This window comes from Rhineura floridana, chromosome 7, assembly GCF_030035675.1.
Source record: "Rhineura floridana isolate rRhiFlo1 chromosome 7, rRhiFlo1.hap2, whole genome shotgun sequence".
In the NCBI taxonomy this organism is placed as follows: Eukaryota; Metazoa; Chordata; class Lepidosauria; order Squamata; family Rhineuridae; genus Rhineura; species Rhineura floridana.
Window position 1 is genome coordinate 94,456,191 of NC_084486.1, and position 17,717 is coordinate 94,473,907.

Consider the following 17,717-nt stretch of genomic DNA (forward strand, 5'->3'; position numbering starts at 1 on the left):
ATTCTTCAGGGAGAGGAGAAATTCTCCAGTGCCTCCTTGGTGATGGAGCTGCCCATCAACAGTGGTAGTGGTACACCCTCCAAAGGTTTTTTTTGTTTGCAGTAGTCTCTTTTTTGAGACTAACAATGAATCATTTGTTAGATCCTTCATAGAACTGTAGCTCCACAGATCCAAATTAAAACTGGCAATTACTGTAAGATAGATGCATGCCACAAATAGAGTGAAGATGCGCGGATGTAGACTAAAGTTTCACACTTCTGGTCTTTACGGGGCTCCAGTATTTTGATAGTTGATTGTTGGGGAGATGCTTAGCATTCTTCTCTTTTCACTGTTAGTGTTCCAGAAGCAATAAACATGACTGTCTTGCTGAGCTACAGTTAGATAAAGCAAAGGAACCCATCCCGGAGGCCTCCAATCCGCCATGATTCTGTCTACCAACCTCACTGCTTATCTTGGCAAGGGGAAATCCCACCCTTACAAGACTTGGCAGCAGCAGCAGCTATTCCAGGCTAGGCTGTGAGTGGTGCAAATAAGAGCTTGTTGATGAACTTACTCTGTGGTGGGAAAAAACAATGTATGATATCCAACATTAGTCATACTTAGAGCAGGCCCACTGAAATCAGTAGACCTACTATGAGTATGACTCAACTGAATAACATCCAGTGTTTCCATTGAACCCTTGGGAAGTTACCCTGCAGAACTGTTCAGGGTGGGGTCTCCTTCACAGTGAGGACCAATGAGAGAAATGTAAGAACCCTCAGAAACTTTCTGTGGCAAGCTTGCTAGACATTTCAAGGATAAAATTGCTCATAACTGTTCTGACCTACTATCCATCTAGCTCTGTCTATCTGAATGGAAGTGTTGGTGCCTGGAAGCAGTGATGGGCTTGGTGGGAGTCAATAACTGGGGCTGAATTCCAATAAGACAGAGATGCTGTGGGTGAGTGGTCTCTTTGTCTGGGGATTAGGTGGGCTACCTGTTCTGGGAGAGGTTGCACTCTCCCTGATGGAGCAGATTTGCAGTCTGGGAGTACTCCTGGATTCCAGCCTGTCACTGGAGTCCCAGTTGACATCAGCTAGCTAAGAGTGCTTATGCCCAGTTTAGACTGGTTCACCAGCTACAGCCGGTCCTGGATGGGGATGGCCTGGCATCAATTGCCTCTGCTCTTGTGACCTCCTGCCTGGATTACTGCAGTGCACTCATTGTCCTATGGTAGATGGCTGGCTCTACTTCAGGAAAATGGATTCAACCTGTTCTGTGTGCCCTTGCACTCCCCATGAAGGAAAATGATGTTGCTGCTGCTGTTGTAGTAATCATCGTAATCACCTAGAGCCTGTTTTGCATAAGCAACTCACAAGATAAAACAACTTGGGATCCAAGTATCAAAGGAGTGCCTCCTCCCATACCAGCCTGCCTGCACACTGAACTCATTGTCCAGTGGCTTTCCTTATTTATCACTATAGAAAACTCTGACTTCCATCTCTGGGGACATTTAAAAGTAGCATCTCAGGAAGTGCCCTATCCAGACACTACTTCCATTCTATTCTCCGCTCCAGTCCAGTTGTCAGGTATCCTGTTTCCCCTGCTTTCTCAACTTTCCATGCCATTGATTATTTTGGGTCTTTTTTGGGATACTCTCTCCCTTAGGTTTTTGGTCCTCCTGATTTGTTGTGCTTATGCATACTTCAGAGTTAGTCTGCTGGTATTCTCTCTTGTGTGTGTCTATGGGTCAGGGTGCAGTTTTGGCTACATAAGGACCAGCACAGGAAAACTCAAATCAATATTAGTATATAGAAACCTGGGGCCTGTACATACTGTGTACCTGTTTAATGCTCTGTTTACTGTTATAGCCAGTCAGCCATGCCCTCCTTCGCTACACTCCATTCTTCCTCCCAGCCAGTTTTCTATACCCCCCTGCCCAAGTAGTCAGTCAGCATTCTATGGTCACTGAGCATGCTCAGCCCTCATAGGTAATAATATAGGTTCAGTTCAAATTGTACATAGGTAGGCTTAGGATAGGGTCACATTACTGACTTAAAATTCAGCCACCCCATTCTTTGAATCTGGGTACACACAATGTTACGTGCAATTACCCACAATTCATGGGTTTCTTCTGAAATACTGTGTGTTGTGGTGCAGTATCCCCAACACCAGCTTCACTCCAGTTTGAGTGGCGACTTCCAGGTATATACAGTGAACACATTTCCTGGGGGTGGTCCTACTTGCCTGATGTCAGCGCTGTCTGTGTGTGTATATTACAGAAGAACATCCTGTTTCTCATCCACTGCCTGGCCACTACAATCTTATCCATGTCTACTTAGAAGCAAGTCACATTGAATTCAATGGGGCGTACTCCCTGATAAATGGGTAAGGATTGCAAGTCTTGTTTATTTTAAAACAAGATGTGAGGTGTGTGTGTGTATGAGAGATCTGTGCTCATCTCTGCCCATCAGTCTCTACAAACAACAAGAGGGAGTGGAATCTGTCTCCTCTCACTCATTTTGATTATTTCAAGTGCCAACACCAAGAAAAACAACCAGAAGCTGATTTCCAGGTTGGTGGAGTTGGACAGATGAAAGCTCCACCAAAAGGAGTTGGGGTGGGGAAACTGGGTACAGACAGTGGGCAGCTGGAGACACAGAGATTTGCAAAACAGAATTGAAACTCAGCAAGAAAAAACAGCCTTGCTACTCTTTAAGCCTGTAATATGCTATGCACACATAGCCTTAGTGTCAATAAGGGTGAGGTCTAAGGGGCTGTGGCAAAGTCTTTATAGGAAAGGTTGGTTTTGTGAAGGGATCTGAAGGAGAGATAAATAGCATCACATGGACGTCATTGGGAGGAAAGTAGTTTATGGGCAGAGACGCACTCACTGTTCTGCCAGTTCCAGTGTGTCTCTACCTCTCTTTTCTAAAAATTGGGGCACATGACACAAGTCAAACTACGCCCCCTTTATTCTAAAACCTGATTGGATCAGCTCCAGTGGAGATTTCGCAGTTGATTGGTAGATCAACCCGTTTGCCTTCCATTCCTCCTCCCAGCCAATTTTCTATTCTGGCTTTTTTTGGGGCGACCAGCGTGCATACAGCTTAAAGGAACAGGAGACCTTCAGATGGGTGGTGGTACTGGGGCTAGAGAAGAGAAGGGTTGCAGACCATTTACTCTGGCTGCTTTTTGAAACAGCTCTGCCCACGGCTGGGCACATCTCCCTTTCACACTGCTGATTCGGACTGCCCAGAGCAAAACCACAGGCCAATCACTGTATCTGCCTGAGCCGACAGCAAAGCATTTTCATCGGACATACCTAGAGTGGCAACACAGTTGATGGCCAATCAGTTTTGAAGTCTGTGAAGCTGACTTTAAGGGAAAACAGACTGGAGGTTTTTCAGCTTTGCAACTTTGGAGGTTTTGGCGTAAAAGGGGGCTGAGTTTTACTAGAATTCCCCACATTCAGAAGATGGATGTGGAGACACATTGAAGCCAGCACAACTGCAAGTGTGTCTCTACCCAAGGTTGCAGCAGTGATATGAAAGCAGAGAGATAAAGGGGGGTAGCAGCAAGGTCATAGAGGGCATTATATTTAAATAATGAAGTGTAGTTAGCATTTGCATAGCACTTTTGAGCATTCAAAGTACTTTAGATAAATTCTCTCTCTTTTTAGAACAACTGTAAGGCAGGGATGGGAAAAGTGTGGCCCTCTAAATGTTGATGAACTCCAACTCCCCTCTCTCTCTCTCTCTCTCTCTGTGTGCACGCATGTGCGTACAGGCCATAGCTGAGAAAACAGAACATTGCCAAAGGCCATTTGGCAAGTTCCTGGCTGAAACAAGAGCCCCAGCTCCCAATCTTAGCTAGTGCATAGCAATTTTCAATAATGATAATACTAACAATAATCCAGGCCTTTGTGCTATGGATGAATATTCAGGAATAGATGATGGACAGACGCATGTTGCATTTAAATATCCAAAAAGTACAATATCAAATCAGAACATCCTGGGATAAGGATGAATACAAATAAGTCACTATAACCCCTGCCTCTGCTGTATTGAACTCTACCTCTGGTGACCAACTCAACAGTCCATGAGATCTCATATTAGCACTACTGCTGTGACAGTCGGGGCATCATGCGTCTGCATGTGCATATGCAGTGCATTGAACACCATGTATATCAGGAAAGCTAGGCCAGGCACGACCATGTAAATGGGAAAGATTTAAGATTTGAGTGTGGAAGCCATTTTGCTTGCTTGTTCCACTTGTCCTCTATTAGCATTTCTTTTGAGTGTCCTTTTATTGGATTGCTTGATCTGCCTAGCACCAAAATGCAATTATCAGACTTCCTTTCTCTCCCCTCCAAACGACTCTTGCCCTCTGGTGAATTTCACATTGTGCCCCAATGTTGGCAACTAATATGAATAACAATAAAGTGTGGTAGGTGTTTTAGAGAAAAAAATTTTTAGATTACTTTTTCCAGTGGGGGCTCCCTTGTTGGAGCTACACACAGAACAGAGTGCATATGGATATGAGCCACAGACAGAGCAAGCAATCGGAACCGCTCAGCTGATGCCTTGCCTTGACAGCTAATTTCCATTTTTCAGTATCAGGGGGTCTGTTCCAGTAATTGGCATGCAGATTGTGTCTGATGGGCCTGTTAGACAGAAGAAAAGAATCTGCTAGTTAGAATAAGCCAACCCCAGGCTGATGGATGGGGCATAAGGAGGTCATTCCAAAAGAGAATATATATAGGTATATATACCACACTCTCTACATGGAATGTATATAAAAATTCACAGTCCGTGCCCTCCCCTTCGCCCCTTCTCCCTTTATCCTGCAAAGTCTAATTTATCATGTTCCATTGAGACAAATCCAGCTCCCTTCCTCTCTCTCTCTTTCCTTTTTTCCCCTTTAAGGGATATTTGATGGAAGCTTTTCTTGGTTTTAATGACAAGACGGTAGGGCAAGGAAGAAATTAAAGTGGTGCCATGGTTCATTAACAGCCCAAGATCCTCCAGAACTGGCCCAGTTGTTAATTACACTAAAGGAATTAATTCCTTTCCTCCATCATCTTTAATCCACTGGGCAAGCAGGAAGCTCTTTGAGCCTGGCAGAAAATCTGGCCATTTGTATTTGTTCCCTGTACTTTGTCTAAATGATTGTTGATGTTGGCTTTTAAACTTGGGATCTTTTCCAGTGCTGAAACTCACTGGGCTAGAGCACGGTAGCCTGTGTGCAGACTCCAGTTTTGCAGAAGCTTGGAGGCAGTACTGTAGAAGAGTTGCCATTGACACACATTTTTTAAATTTTTTGTGGCCCACCCTGGCCTGTGGTGAAAACACTTTTGCAGGTTTTTGTAGTAACTTTGATCTGTATGCTGGAAAAGACCCTAGAAGAGTAACCAGCATTTCTGCAAAAACACATGAGCACATCATTTGGTGAGTCTGTTGCAGGTGCCTCTTGGATGGCGCCAGTGGGAAGTAATATACTCACCTTCCCCATAATAATGACGGCATTTTGAAATTGTTTTACTTTTTAAAAAGATAGATAAAGGATGCGTGCATATCCACACAGTCATGCAGTCTCTAAATAACACCCTGCCTTACCCCAGCCCCAACCCCATCCAGATAAGCAGCAGTGGCCAGTGTCAGGGGAGTGGCTCTGTGGCTCCACCCCACCATGTATACTGCTACTGCAAGCAGATGTCTATGGGAAATCTGCAACTTGGATAATACAACATTTAGCTGTTTACAGTGGTGGGATTGTAAATTGGATGTCCCTGAAGATGGGACTTTCTTCTCTGAAGGAACATTCCCTCTCATTTCCTGGAAAAGGTACCAAATTTGGCTTCTATTGACTTCTTGCCTAGCATACCACTGAAAATTAATTCACAGCTTGGCTAACAGGAGGACTGCCTAAATTCTGTTCCCCACCTGCCAAAAAAACCTGTGTATTTTGCCAAAGAATGCAAACTGACCAGGGTAACAGCCAATTATTGTGTTTTCTAGAGATGGGGAATTAGCCATTTATATCCTTCTTGTTCCCAGCAGGCCTTGGTGTAACCTGCTACCTGCACAGCACCTAAATAGGCTCATTTGAAATTTAAGTCTGCAGCCTCCTCCCCCACTGTGACCAGATGTAGATGCCAATTGTCTCTCTCCAGCCTCATTGCTCTTCTTGTCGTTTAGCCTGATGAAGTGTTCTGGAGAACTTGACCCTTTTTACATTATTATGTGATATTTTGGTTGGCTTGATAAAGGCATTGCCCAAAGATGGATCTCATATATTCAGAATCTCATGTCAGCCCCACATTTTAAAATGGGAACATAGGAAGCTGACCTTTACTGTCAGACCACTGATCCTTCTCGCTCAGTAGCATCTACACTGACTGGCAGTGACTTTCCAGGGTTTCAGGCAGAGGTCTTCTCCAGCCCTCCCTGTAGATGCCAGGCACTGAGCCTTGGACCTTCTGTATGCAAAGCAGTTGCTCTGTCACTGAGCTGTGGCTCTTCCAGTGGGTCTAGTTTCCAATGGGTTCAATGGGTCTAGTTTCTATCTAGATCCATGGCAGGGAATATGTGGCACTCCAGATCACTAGCAAAAAGATTAGACTTTCAAAGTATTTGCCATCCTAATTACCCAATCTATAGCTTTTTAAAAAAAGAGGGAATGCCTCGCTGCTCTTTCTTGCTAGTAAAAAAAAATGCAGTCCATTTTATGATTGTCCAGTGCTGCAGGTGACTATAGGTGGAAACACACTCACTGTTCTGCTGGTTCCAGTGCATCTCTACCCCTCTCTTCTGAAACTTGGGGCACATGATGCTACTCAAACCCTGCCCCTTTTAAACCTGGCAGTGGCAGCTGGAGTACATTTTTTTTAAAAAATCAGCTTCAAAGCGATTTTGCAACTGGAAGGCAGATCAGCCCATTCTTCCTCTGCGTGTGGCTAATGTAGATGCTTTGATCTGGCGACTAGTGTGTTTATAGCCCCTGTATACTTTTATATAGTTTGTAAAACTGTAGTATTGTAATACTGAAGCTGCTTGTTGGGGTTTTGCCAGGCAGTTAAAGATGATTTACAAATAATGAGGAGCTTCTCTGCATTTTCCTATCTATAATAACTTGGTTTTCAAAGGGTTCGAAAGCTCTTCACAGGCATTACAATATCTCAATGATCCTTGTGGCATTCCTGTAAGGTAGGACAATAATGTTATCTCTGTAATGAAGAGAAGGAAGGGGGCTGAGAGATACAACTCCACTCCACTCACAGGATTCTGACACTTGTTCTGTGCTTTATGTTTTGTGTCCATCAGAGAAAAGCAAGGCACCTCTTTGACTGTGGGATCACTAAGATTCCCTTTTGAAGTATCCAGGCAGTAATTCCATATCTACTCTGGTTTCCACTCTTTTTCACAGATGGAACATTTTCCAGCTGAAAATAAAAGAACTGGGCAAAGTAATGTGCTAACGCAGGTGTTAAAAATATATATACATATGCATTGTTTCATAGTTATCACCATAAAACATACTTAAAGCATAATAAAAACAAATGTCTTCATAACATAACATATAATATGTGAAGACGAAAGGTTTACATAACATCCACAATTATTTGTGTGCATATATAACAACGTCACCAAAACTTCTTATAACAAAAACAAAACTGAAGACAACTTAGCAAAAGACCAAAAAGACCATACACGTTTTGACCTCTGTCAGGTCGTCTTCAGTCGTCGCTATTAGAAAATTTTGTGCAATATAATAATAGGCTCCTTTTAGGTCCTATAACCTATAAATAAGAATGTAAGTGTATTATGTATTTTTTAAATACCTGAGTTAGCACATTACTTTGTCCAATTCTTTTATTTTCAACTTTTGTAAAGGTTGGGTTTGGATCCTTACATTATATATTACATTACTTCCAGTTACACCAAGGATGTCAATAGCTTTTAGTACTGGAAGTCTGACAGTTTCCTGCCTCTGTCGCTTTTCTGCTTCTGAACTGAGGACATCTCTGTTGGTCTGGGGTTAATATCAAGTTGTCCAAGTTCACATTTCTGGGACTTCAGAGAATGCCTTTGAAATCCATTGCCCGCCCTCTGAAATCCATTGCCCGTCTGTTGTTCTAATCTAGCTCTGTTGCAAGAATGTTGTCTTTGTTTTTGATTCCCTTTAGAAATGTCCATGCAGCAAGCTATGAAAAAGAAAAAGGGAAGACCAAGAAGGTCAAGAGCAACATTCAGTCATCCTTCACTTATTCCACTGACAATCTCTTGCTGCCTTCCGACACGTTGTTAAGTGCCAGCAGTTCTTAAGGTATCCTGCTACCTTAACTTCAGTATGCACAATGTGGCCATGAACCAAAGATTAAAAGTATCTTTTCTGTTCGTTTAGACTTAGCAAGGCAGACAATGGCTATTAGTGTTTGCCCTTGAATTTCAAATTCTACAATCCTGGCTGCGATGTGTACACTTGTAATGGATTGGAGAGAGCCTCCATAGGACTGGGCGAGGCCTAGGGGGAGAGAAATGCAAAAGGGGAGTCCTTTAAGCAAAGTAGCTCCTCTGAGGGATTCTAAACAATGTCCTGCACTCGAAGCCCAGAGATAGAGATAGAGAGAGAGAGAGAGAGAGTCTGGCTAGCCTGGAGCTTTAAAAACTGCTGACGTACTCAGAGAAAGAGGAAACCGCTTGGAGTTGGGAAAAGACTTTAGGGTACCTTCAGTGACTTCAGTACTGCTGCACTAGCAATATGTGTGCTAAACCTGGAGATACGGCATTTGGGGAGAATATGAGAGTTGGTGAGTCCTCCAGAAAGCTTGCCTTTGGAATACAGGCACAGGGAAAAGCTGTGAGAAAAACAACGACCCGAGAAATGGAGAGTATTATTATTATTATTATTAAATTTATTTATACCTCGCCTTTTGGCCAAAGGCCCTCAAGGCGGCTTACAAAGAAAAATAAACACAAGTATAAAAATACATCAATAAAAGCAATACAATTTACAAAAATTAAACTAAATAGCAAATAACATTATCAAGAAAAACAAATGTCCAAGAAAAATTTTGAACAAGTGAATTTAAAATGGATCCCTCTCTGTCTTTGCCAGAACACAATATTCCATGCTTAGAGTCTCTCTCAGACACAGTTTACTCTGTTCCAGTCCAAGCAAACTGCTGGGATTGGACCCCATTTTTGAGACTCCTGTTTCTAAGTATGTGACAAAAGACTTCAGAACCCTGCTGGATCAATCCAAAAGTATCTCGTCTGGGATCCTATTTTCCATATCAGCCAACTAAATCCCTATGGGCAGCCCACAAGAAGGACAGGAGGTACAGTAGCCCTCTCCTGCTGTTGTTCCCCAGCAACTGGTATTCCAAGGCATAATGCCTTTGGTCATGGAGGTAGCAAATAGCCACCATGACTAGTAGCCACTGATAGCCTTATCCTCCATGAAGTGGTCTAATCTCCTTTTAAAGCCACTCAAATTAGTGGCCATCCCTACATCTTGTGGTAGCAAATCCCATAGTTTAACTGTGTGAAGAAATATTTCCTTTTGTCTGTCCTGAGTTTCCAGCTATTCAGCTCCATCGGAGGACCCGGTTATTGGAATTATTTGTAAGTTTCTTAAGAGGAAACTAAGATGGGGGATAATGCACTGCAGCAAGTATGTCTTGTCCTCCAAGCAGAGAATGATCAGACCTGAGAGAGAGAATTCCAATGGTGCCTCCCAAGGTGGTAAAAAACCCACAATGCAATAAGCAAAAATAATTGACAATTTACTACTCTTTAAATTGATGAGCCAATTCATGCTGCTTGATGATAGTATGGCCCTGTCTTTGGAATGCTGAAGAGATAATGTTGGAGAGAGCCTCCATAGGACTGGGCGAGGCCTAGGGGGAGAGAAATGCAGAAGGGGAGTCCTTTAAGCAAAGTAGCTCCTCTGAGGGTCATACAAAATGACCAGCTCTTTTAAAATGTTCTACCCCACCTTTCAGCAACAAGGATCCTAAGGCTGCTTACAACAATTTAAAAAGACAGTACACAATAAAATCACAGCAATAAAATACAGTTAATAAAACAGAGACCTAAAAGAAACAGAAGCAACAGTAGCCCAAACCACATATAATAACAATAATTTTAAAAAGTGAAACATTGGGTAAAAGAGGAATGCCTTCACAGCTAGAGAGGAAGCCAATCAGGCTTCCTGAGGCAGGGAGTTCCAAAACCTTGGCCCCGCTACCGAAAAGCCCCTGTTCAGAAGACGGTACCGTGGAGGGTAGCTGTCAAGAAGGAGGGAGAGACAGAGGGCTTTAAAATCCAAAATGATATATATTAAAATGCGTGCTGAATTGTTTGACACATTGGTTTGGATCTTATAGATCTCTTGTGCAGGGCCAGCTCTACCATTAGGCAGACTGGGGATGGGGGAAACAGTGGCAGCCTCCTGATGTTTCTTCTTGGCCTCCTAACCATTTCCTTCTGTTGGAAATAGGGGAGACATGTTATTTAGTTCACATTTAAAGGCAAACCTATCAAATCCACACTTTCCGAAACTATAGGAGAACCAAAACACAGCCATCCTAGGAAATTCACACTTATTTGAACTGTGTGATGCAGTTCTCCAACTGAGCAATGTTTACAAAAAAAGCATATATTAGGGGAAAGGGTGCATACAGATGCATATGTTAGTGAAAATAACATACAAAATGCATTATATTAGGGGAAATTATTTGCAAAAACGTGTACTTTATTAGCACTAAAATGCTGCTGAATTTTCACCAGGATTAAGATCTGCGTGGGAGTCTCTCTTAACTGTGCCATGGTTAACTGAAAGCCAATAAGTGGCAATGTGAGCGGGTGGCTTCTAGGTAGTGGCACCTCATTTATGGAATTCCCTCCCTTCTCAGATATGGCTGGCGCTGACTTATGAGTTTTTGGCATCAGCTGAAGATCTACATATTTGCCAAGGCTTTTAGGTGAGGACTGATGGTACATTGTGGTTTATTTTGTTAATTGTGTATATTCCAGGGCCATCTCCCCACACTGCTGCCTATTTTATTTTAATGTGTATTGTGTGTTTCATTTTAATCTAACCCGCTCTGGGCTTGCTTTGGCAATGAAGGAGTGGGTAAGAAATATTTTAAGTAGACTACGATTGCTGAGACTACAATGAATCTCTGTAGCTCTATTCTTTCTTTGATCTAATGGAAACGGATTGGCTCCCTTCCCTCCCCCCTCCTCACCATTCTGTTTTTCACCTAGGCTTCCTCACTAGAAAATGTCAAAGACGTTAATAAGACAGGATGTGCTTTGCGCCAGGGGGCGTAAGTGATATGCTTGGAATGAAGAATATTCCTCCGAATGTTGTCAATTCGTAACTTTTCAGAGATGCCTGGTGGCTGCTTAATAAGGGGCATGGTTATCTTTGAAGGGGGATCAGTGCGCAGATGTTCTGCCTGGTCTCTTAGATAGCGCTGCATAGTCCCAGCAGGACATGCAGAATTGTCTTTTTTTCTAAAAAGAAAGTTTAAACAGCCAGCAGACCCTATTTGCCTGTATGTATCAGCTGGGTTAATACAGTATGACACCATTTAGTAGCTAGTTTTAATGATCATGGGTGGAATGCATGTCCTTAAAAAATGTGGGTATTAGCCACAGTGCGCAGAGCAAGTGAATTCAGGAATGAGGAGTTTGTACATGTAACATGAGTACAAAGCAAAATCTTTATCTTGCACTCAGGAATGTGGAAAACAATCCTTCCACAACTCAAACTCTGAGGGTTTATCTTACCTCACTGACTAAAATTGGTTTAATAGTCATTCTTTCCCCTTAGGGATCCCTGGGAATCTCAATGAATTAGTGTCCTCACATGATTATGATCCCCAGTATTCTTTGAGGGAAGCCATGACAGTTAAATCTGATAAAACAGACATTTTATAAAACAAGGCTGGTTCAGTGTCTAGGGGATATTTCTCTCTTATTGTAAGTTCTGGCTCAAGTCCCCATCCAGGAAATTTGGATGACTGTGTAGCAGTCTTTCCTCAACATGCATGATGCATACTCCTAAGATATGTACAAGCAAGGCAGATATGTAGACATGGTGACAATGTACCACTTCACCCTGGCCTTTGACACCTGAGATGTATATTTTTAGGACCAACCCTAACTTGTGATGATGTGATTTTAAGTTATTTTTAAAGATGTATTTTAAACTATTGTAACCCACCCTGGGACCTCAGGGTGAAGAGCAGGTTATAAATTAAAATACTGCTGCTGCTACTATGGCTATGGGCATATTAGTCACTTGAAAAGCAGCCAGAATGTTTTTTTTTTTGGTGTGTTTTGAAGTGACTCTTCCCACTGCTAGCCACAGCTTTCTTTCCCACTGCTGACTTCAGACCTACCGGGACCACCCACAGCAAAGCCTTGGGCCGGTTGTTGTCTCTGCCAGAGCCTGCAGCAAAGCGTTTCCGTTGGCCACACCTTGGCCAACAAATGGGTTGATCTACCAATCAGTGGTGAAATCTGCCTGAAGCTGATTTTTTTTTTTAAAAAAACTCACTCAAGCTGATCTGACCAGGTTTTAGTGTAGAAAGGGGTGGATTTTGACTAGTGTCCTGTGACCGTGTTTTCAGAAAAGAGAGGTGGAGACACTCTGGAGCCGGCACAACAGTAAGTGTGCCCCACTACTACTAGTTTCCTGATGACATGTTAACTTCTAAAGTTTGTTTGTTTATGTATTTATTTATAAGATTTCTTATAAGATTTACCCTTCTCTCACCGCATGGTCCTGGGGTAGGTTACAACAATGGAATATACAGTTATAAAAGCAACTAAAACAATTACAGTTATAAAAACAAGTGAAAGAGTAAAACTATTCCAACCAAAACAGAACAGCAGAGATTTAACCTAAGAGCTGAGTCTCATAAAACAAAATATCTTAACTGTCAAAGGTCAAGTTAAAGAGGTGCGTCTTCAGCATATGGTGCAATTGATAACGGTGAAGATGCTCAGTGCACCTTGGGCGTGTGTGGGGCAGGAGGAAGAGTTCCACATGCCACCGGTTCCCACCCAGTTAATGGAGATAGTAGTACCACAGTTAAGAGTATTTTAATTTTGTAGAGGTAACTCTACTACACGTTCTGATTTTCTTCAACACCATCAACATAGGATTCGCCACTGAGCAAGTAACAAAGGTGTCAAATGGCAAGGGATGGATCATCCACAAAAGGGCTGGGGCTGTGAATGTATGTCAGTTTATGGCCAGGGATGCGGACATTTTTTCAGCCCAAGGGCTGCATTCCTTCATGGCAACCTTGTGGGGGGGCCACATACCAGTGGTATGTAGGGGCAGAGGCAGAAATGGGTGGAACAACAGGTATGGCTTTTACCTGTTTGCAGTAAAAGTCAGAGGTTTCTCCATATAGCCACTTCCCCAGAGCTTGGAAAAGTTACTTTTTTAAACTACAACTCCCATCAGCCCCAGCCAGCATAGCCACTGGATTGGGTTGATGGGAGTTGTAGTTCAAAAAAGTAACTTTTCCAAGCTCTGAATTTCCTCCCATCTCTCTACCCCCCATCCAGGCAAGCAAGAGCCATTATAACAGTTCCAGGACACATTCCGGCCAGGCAAAAGCCCTCAAGGAGGATGCAAAGCAGGGCCATTGAGGGTTGTAGCCTGGGAGTAGAGAGTAGTGGATTGGGAAGGGGTGTGGCCCAGGAAGAGTCCCAAGGGCCAGCCAGAGAGGCCTGGAGGGTGGCTTTTGGCCCTTGGGCCTGAGTTCCCCACCCCTGGTTCTAGGACAGGGATGGGTGTCACAAGTCGCTCGATGCCTTCAAATGCAGACCTGGGATGGCAGCCTCAGGAAGAAGACAAAGACACAGATTAGGAAGAATGGGGAAGGCAGGCTGAGACAATGGAACAAAGCCTGTCTGGGGGAAGCGCTCCCTGTCAGAGGGTAGTGCTGGAGTAGGAGTCCCAGTTGCTCCTTCCCTCCCTGTAGGGGAGGAAGCACTGTCAGAGGCTGTCACTCAAGGCTGTCAGAGGCTGCCTTCGCCAAAGGGAACAGAACACCCGCCGTGATGGAGTGTATACCTGTAAGCTAGACATCCTCGCAAGGCTAATTCTTGTGAGTAGGGGATGCACCCAGCCTTGGCAAAAAAATCTTGCTGGCTGGGTACAAAAACTTATTGAGACAATGGTGCAGCTCTTGTACTGTTTTGAACTTTGTGGCCTGATCTTGGACTCTGGACTCCTGGTCTTGCTCCTTGCTGGGTTAACTCCTCCGTCCCGTTTGCAGGTGCTCTGGGACAGAGTCAGCTCTTGCCCACTGCTGCACCTGAATTGTTCTCTGCTTTAATAAAGGTCTTTCTCTTACTCACAAGTAAGTGCCTCTGCTGTCGTGCCTGGGAAAGGAGCTAGGACCAGAGCTTGGAAAAGTTCTTTTTTTGATGTACAACTCCCATCAGCCCAATCCAGTGGCCATGCTGGCTGGGGCTGATGGGAGTTGTAGTTTTAAAAAAGTAACTTTTCCAAGCTCTGGCTAGGACAATGGGGAAAATCAGGCCCAGGGGCCGAATGTGCCCTTCAGGCACGTTCTGTCCCACCCTCAGAACTCTCTCAAGGCCACACAGCTTCTTAGGCCGCTAGAGGGGTATCCAGGCTTGATTCTTCACCCTTTGCATTTTGATAACTGGGCACAAATCAAACCGATTATATCAATCTTTGCCTCTCCTACGAACAATAAATATTTATTTGTTAATAAATAAGATGGCAATCTTCTTCTGAAGTTTACTTAATTTGATTAATTCCTGCTTCAATAGCTCTGTGTTCACTGGGAGCCTCTGCTTGGTTCTGGTTAAAAAACAAGAGGGATGAGATGGATGGAATGAAAATCAGAGAAGCTGGGATTCAGACGTCTGTGACTTGCCTGTTGGTGATTCGTGTCTTGTGGTTCTGTGAGAACGAGTTTTGGGAAATTGTAAAGGGACGCATGGGACACCTGGGAAATTGTAAAGGGATGCAAGTGTTGACATTCCTCAGTACACTTGGGACAAGGTACCATAACCGGAAAAAAAGATGTTAGAGTGGGATGTCAAGTGGTATGGCAAATCTGCTGTCACTGAACTCTGGAAACACATTTTCATCATCAGGAACTGCTACTGGGGTGCCTCCTTGCAGAAAAGCCAGCCGAAGGACAGAATTAAGGGACTGGAGCAACTCCTCTATGAGGAAATGTTACAATGTTTGCGACGTCTTAGCTGAGAAAAAAAGGTGAGTAAGAGAGCAATCCAAACCCCAAATCCACTGGAATGAGCAGAGTTTGGAATAGGTGGATTACTGGCTGAGCCAACTGAATCTGAGCTCAGCCAGAGCTCAGCCATGGCTCAACCAGTTCAGCCGGGGTAAGTCCCCCCAAAAGGGATATTCCAGGGCAGTGGAGGGCTATGGCAGGGATGGGACAGTGCAGGGGGAGACTTATCTCAATTCCAAACTCTGTTCACCTTGGTCAAGTGACCTAACAACTCAGCAGAAGTTACAATGGCAAAAAGGTAGTGTAAGTCACTCTGTATTTTAAATGCTTATTTTCCCTCTGCCAGGCTTGGAGTGGCTCAGCCAGCAATTAGCCCCGCTCTTGAACAAAGCTTGGGGTAGGGGTGACTTATACCTGTTGGAAATATGTGACCTCACATGCCAGCACTAGGGGGCAGGGTTATATATACTTTAGTACAGTTAAAGGGAGAAAGGAAACTCTAGTTTGCTGTGATGTAGCTTCCTGTTTGATTCTTGTTTTGCCCTCCCCTTCCTCCTTCTTCTTGCCAGAAGCTAAAAACTATGGATTTCTTTCTGATTTCCTAAGCTGTGCCTATATTACTGTATACATGAAAAGGTAGTGAGTAAACTAATTTATATACTTTACTGAAGAAAGCTTGTTTTATTCTGCTAGACTGTGTGAGTTAGGAGATAGTATAGAGAGTGGAGCTGGTTATTGCTGGTTCTATTTTAGCCATTTTTTACTCTGCTAGAGATAGAACCACATAATTGTTTTATCCCATAAACCCCAACAACACCAGCATAATTTACCCCAGCATAAATTACACTGTCTTCTTATAGGTTGGATTGCTCTGCCCAGAGGATGTGAGAGTTGTATATAACATTATGCATGGTGTGGAGAAAGTGGATAGAGAGGCATTTCCCTCCCTTTCTTATAATACAAAAGGGGATTATGCAGTGGAAATTCAGGAAAGACAAAAGGAAGCAGTTCATCCTACAGTGCACAGGTAAACTATGGAATTTGCTACCACAAGATGTAGTTATGGACAGCTTTTAGAGGAGATTAGACAATTCCATGGAATATAAGACTATGAATGACTATGACTACCAGTCATGATGGTTATATATGACTTTTGGAATCAGAGACAGTATGCCCCTGAATACCAGTTGGGTGAGGAACATAAGCAGTGCCATTTCACTCAGGCCTTGCTTGTGGGCTTCCATAGGCATCTGGTGGCTACTGTGAGAATAGAAGGCTGGACTAGATGGGACTTTGGTTTGATGCAGCAGGACCCTTCTTATGTTCCTTGATATGTTTGTTTTATTAATTTTATATCCTGTCCTATCTCCCAAAGAGGTGAAGGTAGCTAACAGACAGACGAATCCACTGAAGTGTCCAGAACACGGTCTTGTCCTTCGTTATTGGATGAGTTTCAGTTGGTGCAGCTTGAGGAAGTGGACAAGGTGCTTGGAATGGTGTGGGCGACCACGTCTGCACTAGATCCTTGTCCATCTTGGCTAGTGAAGGCTAGTAGGACTGGTACCACCGGCTGGGCTAAGGAAGTGATAAATGCCTCCTTGAGTGAGGGAGTAGACCCTAGTAGCCTCAAGGAGGCAGTAGTAAGACCTCTTTTAAAGAAACCTTCCTTAGACCCAGATAACTTGAACAACTATAGACCGGTGGCGAATGTCCCCTTTTTGGGCAAGGTTCTGGAGCGGGTGGTTGCCGGTCAGCTCCAGGCGCTCTTGGATGAGACCGATTATCTGGATCCGTTTCAATCCGGTTTTAGGCCTGGTTTTGGCACTGAAACAGCCTTGGTCGCCCTGTACGATGACCTTTGTCGGGAGAGGGACAGAGGGAGTGTGACTCTGTTGATTCTCCTTGATCTCTCAGCGGCGTTTGATACCATCGACCATGGTATCCTTCTGGGGAGACTCGCGGAGTTGGGAGTTGGAGGCACTGCTTGGCAGTGGTTCCGCTTCTACTTGGTGGATCATCGCCAGAAGGTAGTACTTGGGGAACATTGCTCGACACCTTGGACTCTCCATTGTGGAGTCCCTCAGGGGTCGGTTTTGTCCCCCATGCTTTTTAACATCTACATGCAGCCTCTGGGTGCCGTCATCAGGAGTTTTGGAGTGCGTTGCCACCAGTACGCTGATGACACGCAGCTCTATTTTTCCTTTTCATCCTCTACAGGTGAGTCTGTGGATGTGCTGAACCATTGCCTGACCGCGATAATGGACTGGATGAGAGCTAATAAACTGAGACTCAATCCAGACAAGACTGAGACACTGTTGGTGAGTGCCTTCCCTGTACAGATGGTGGATGTTTACCCTGTTCTAGATGGGGTTACGCTCCCCTTGAAGGAACAGGTTCGTAGTCTGGTGGTGCTTCTCGATCCTTCCCTGTCTCTTGAGGCGCAAGTGGCCTCAGTGGCAAGGAATGCGTT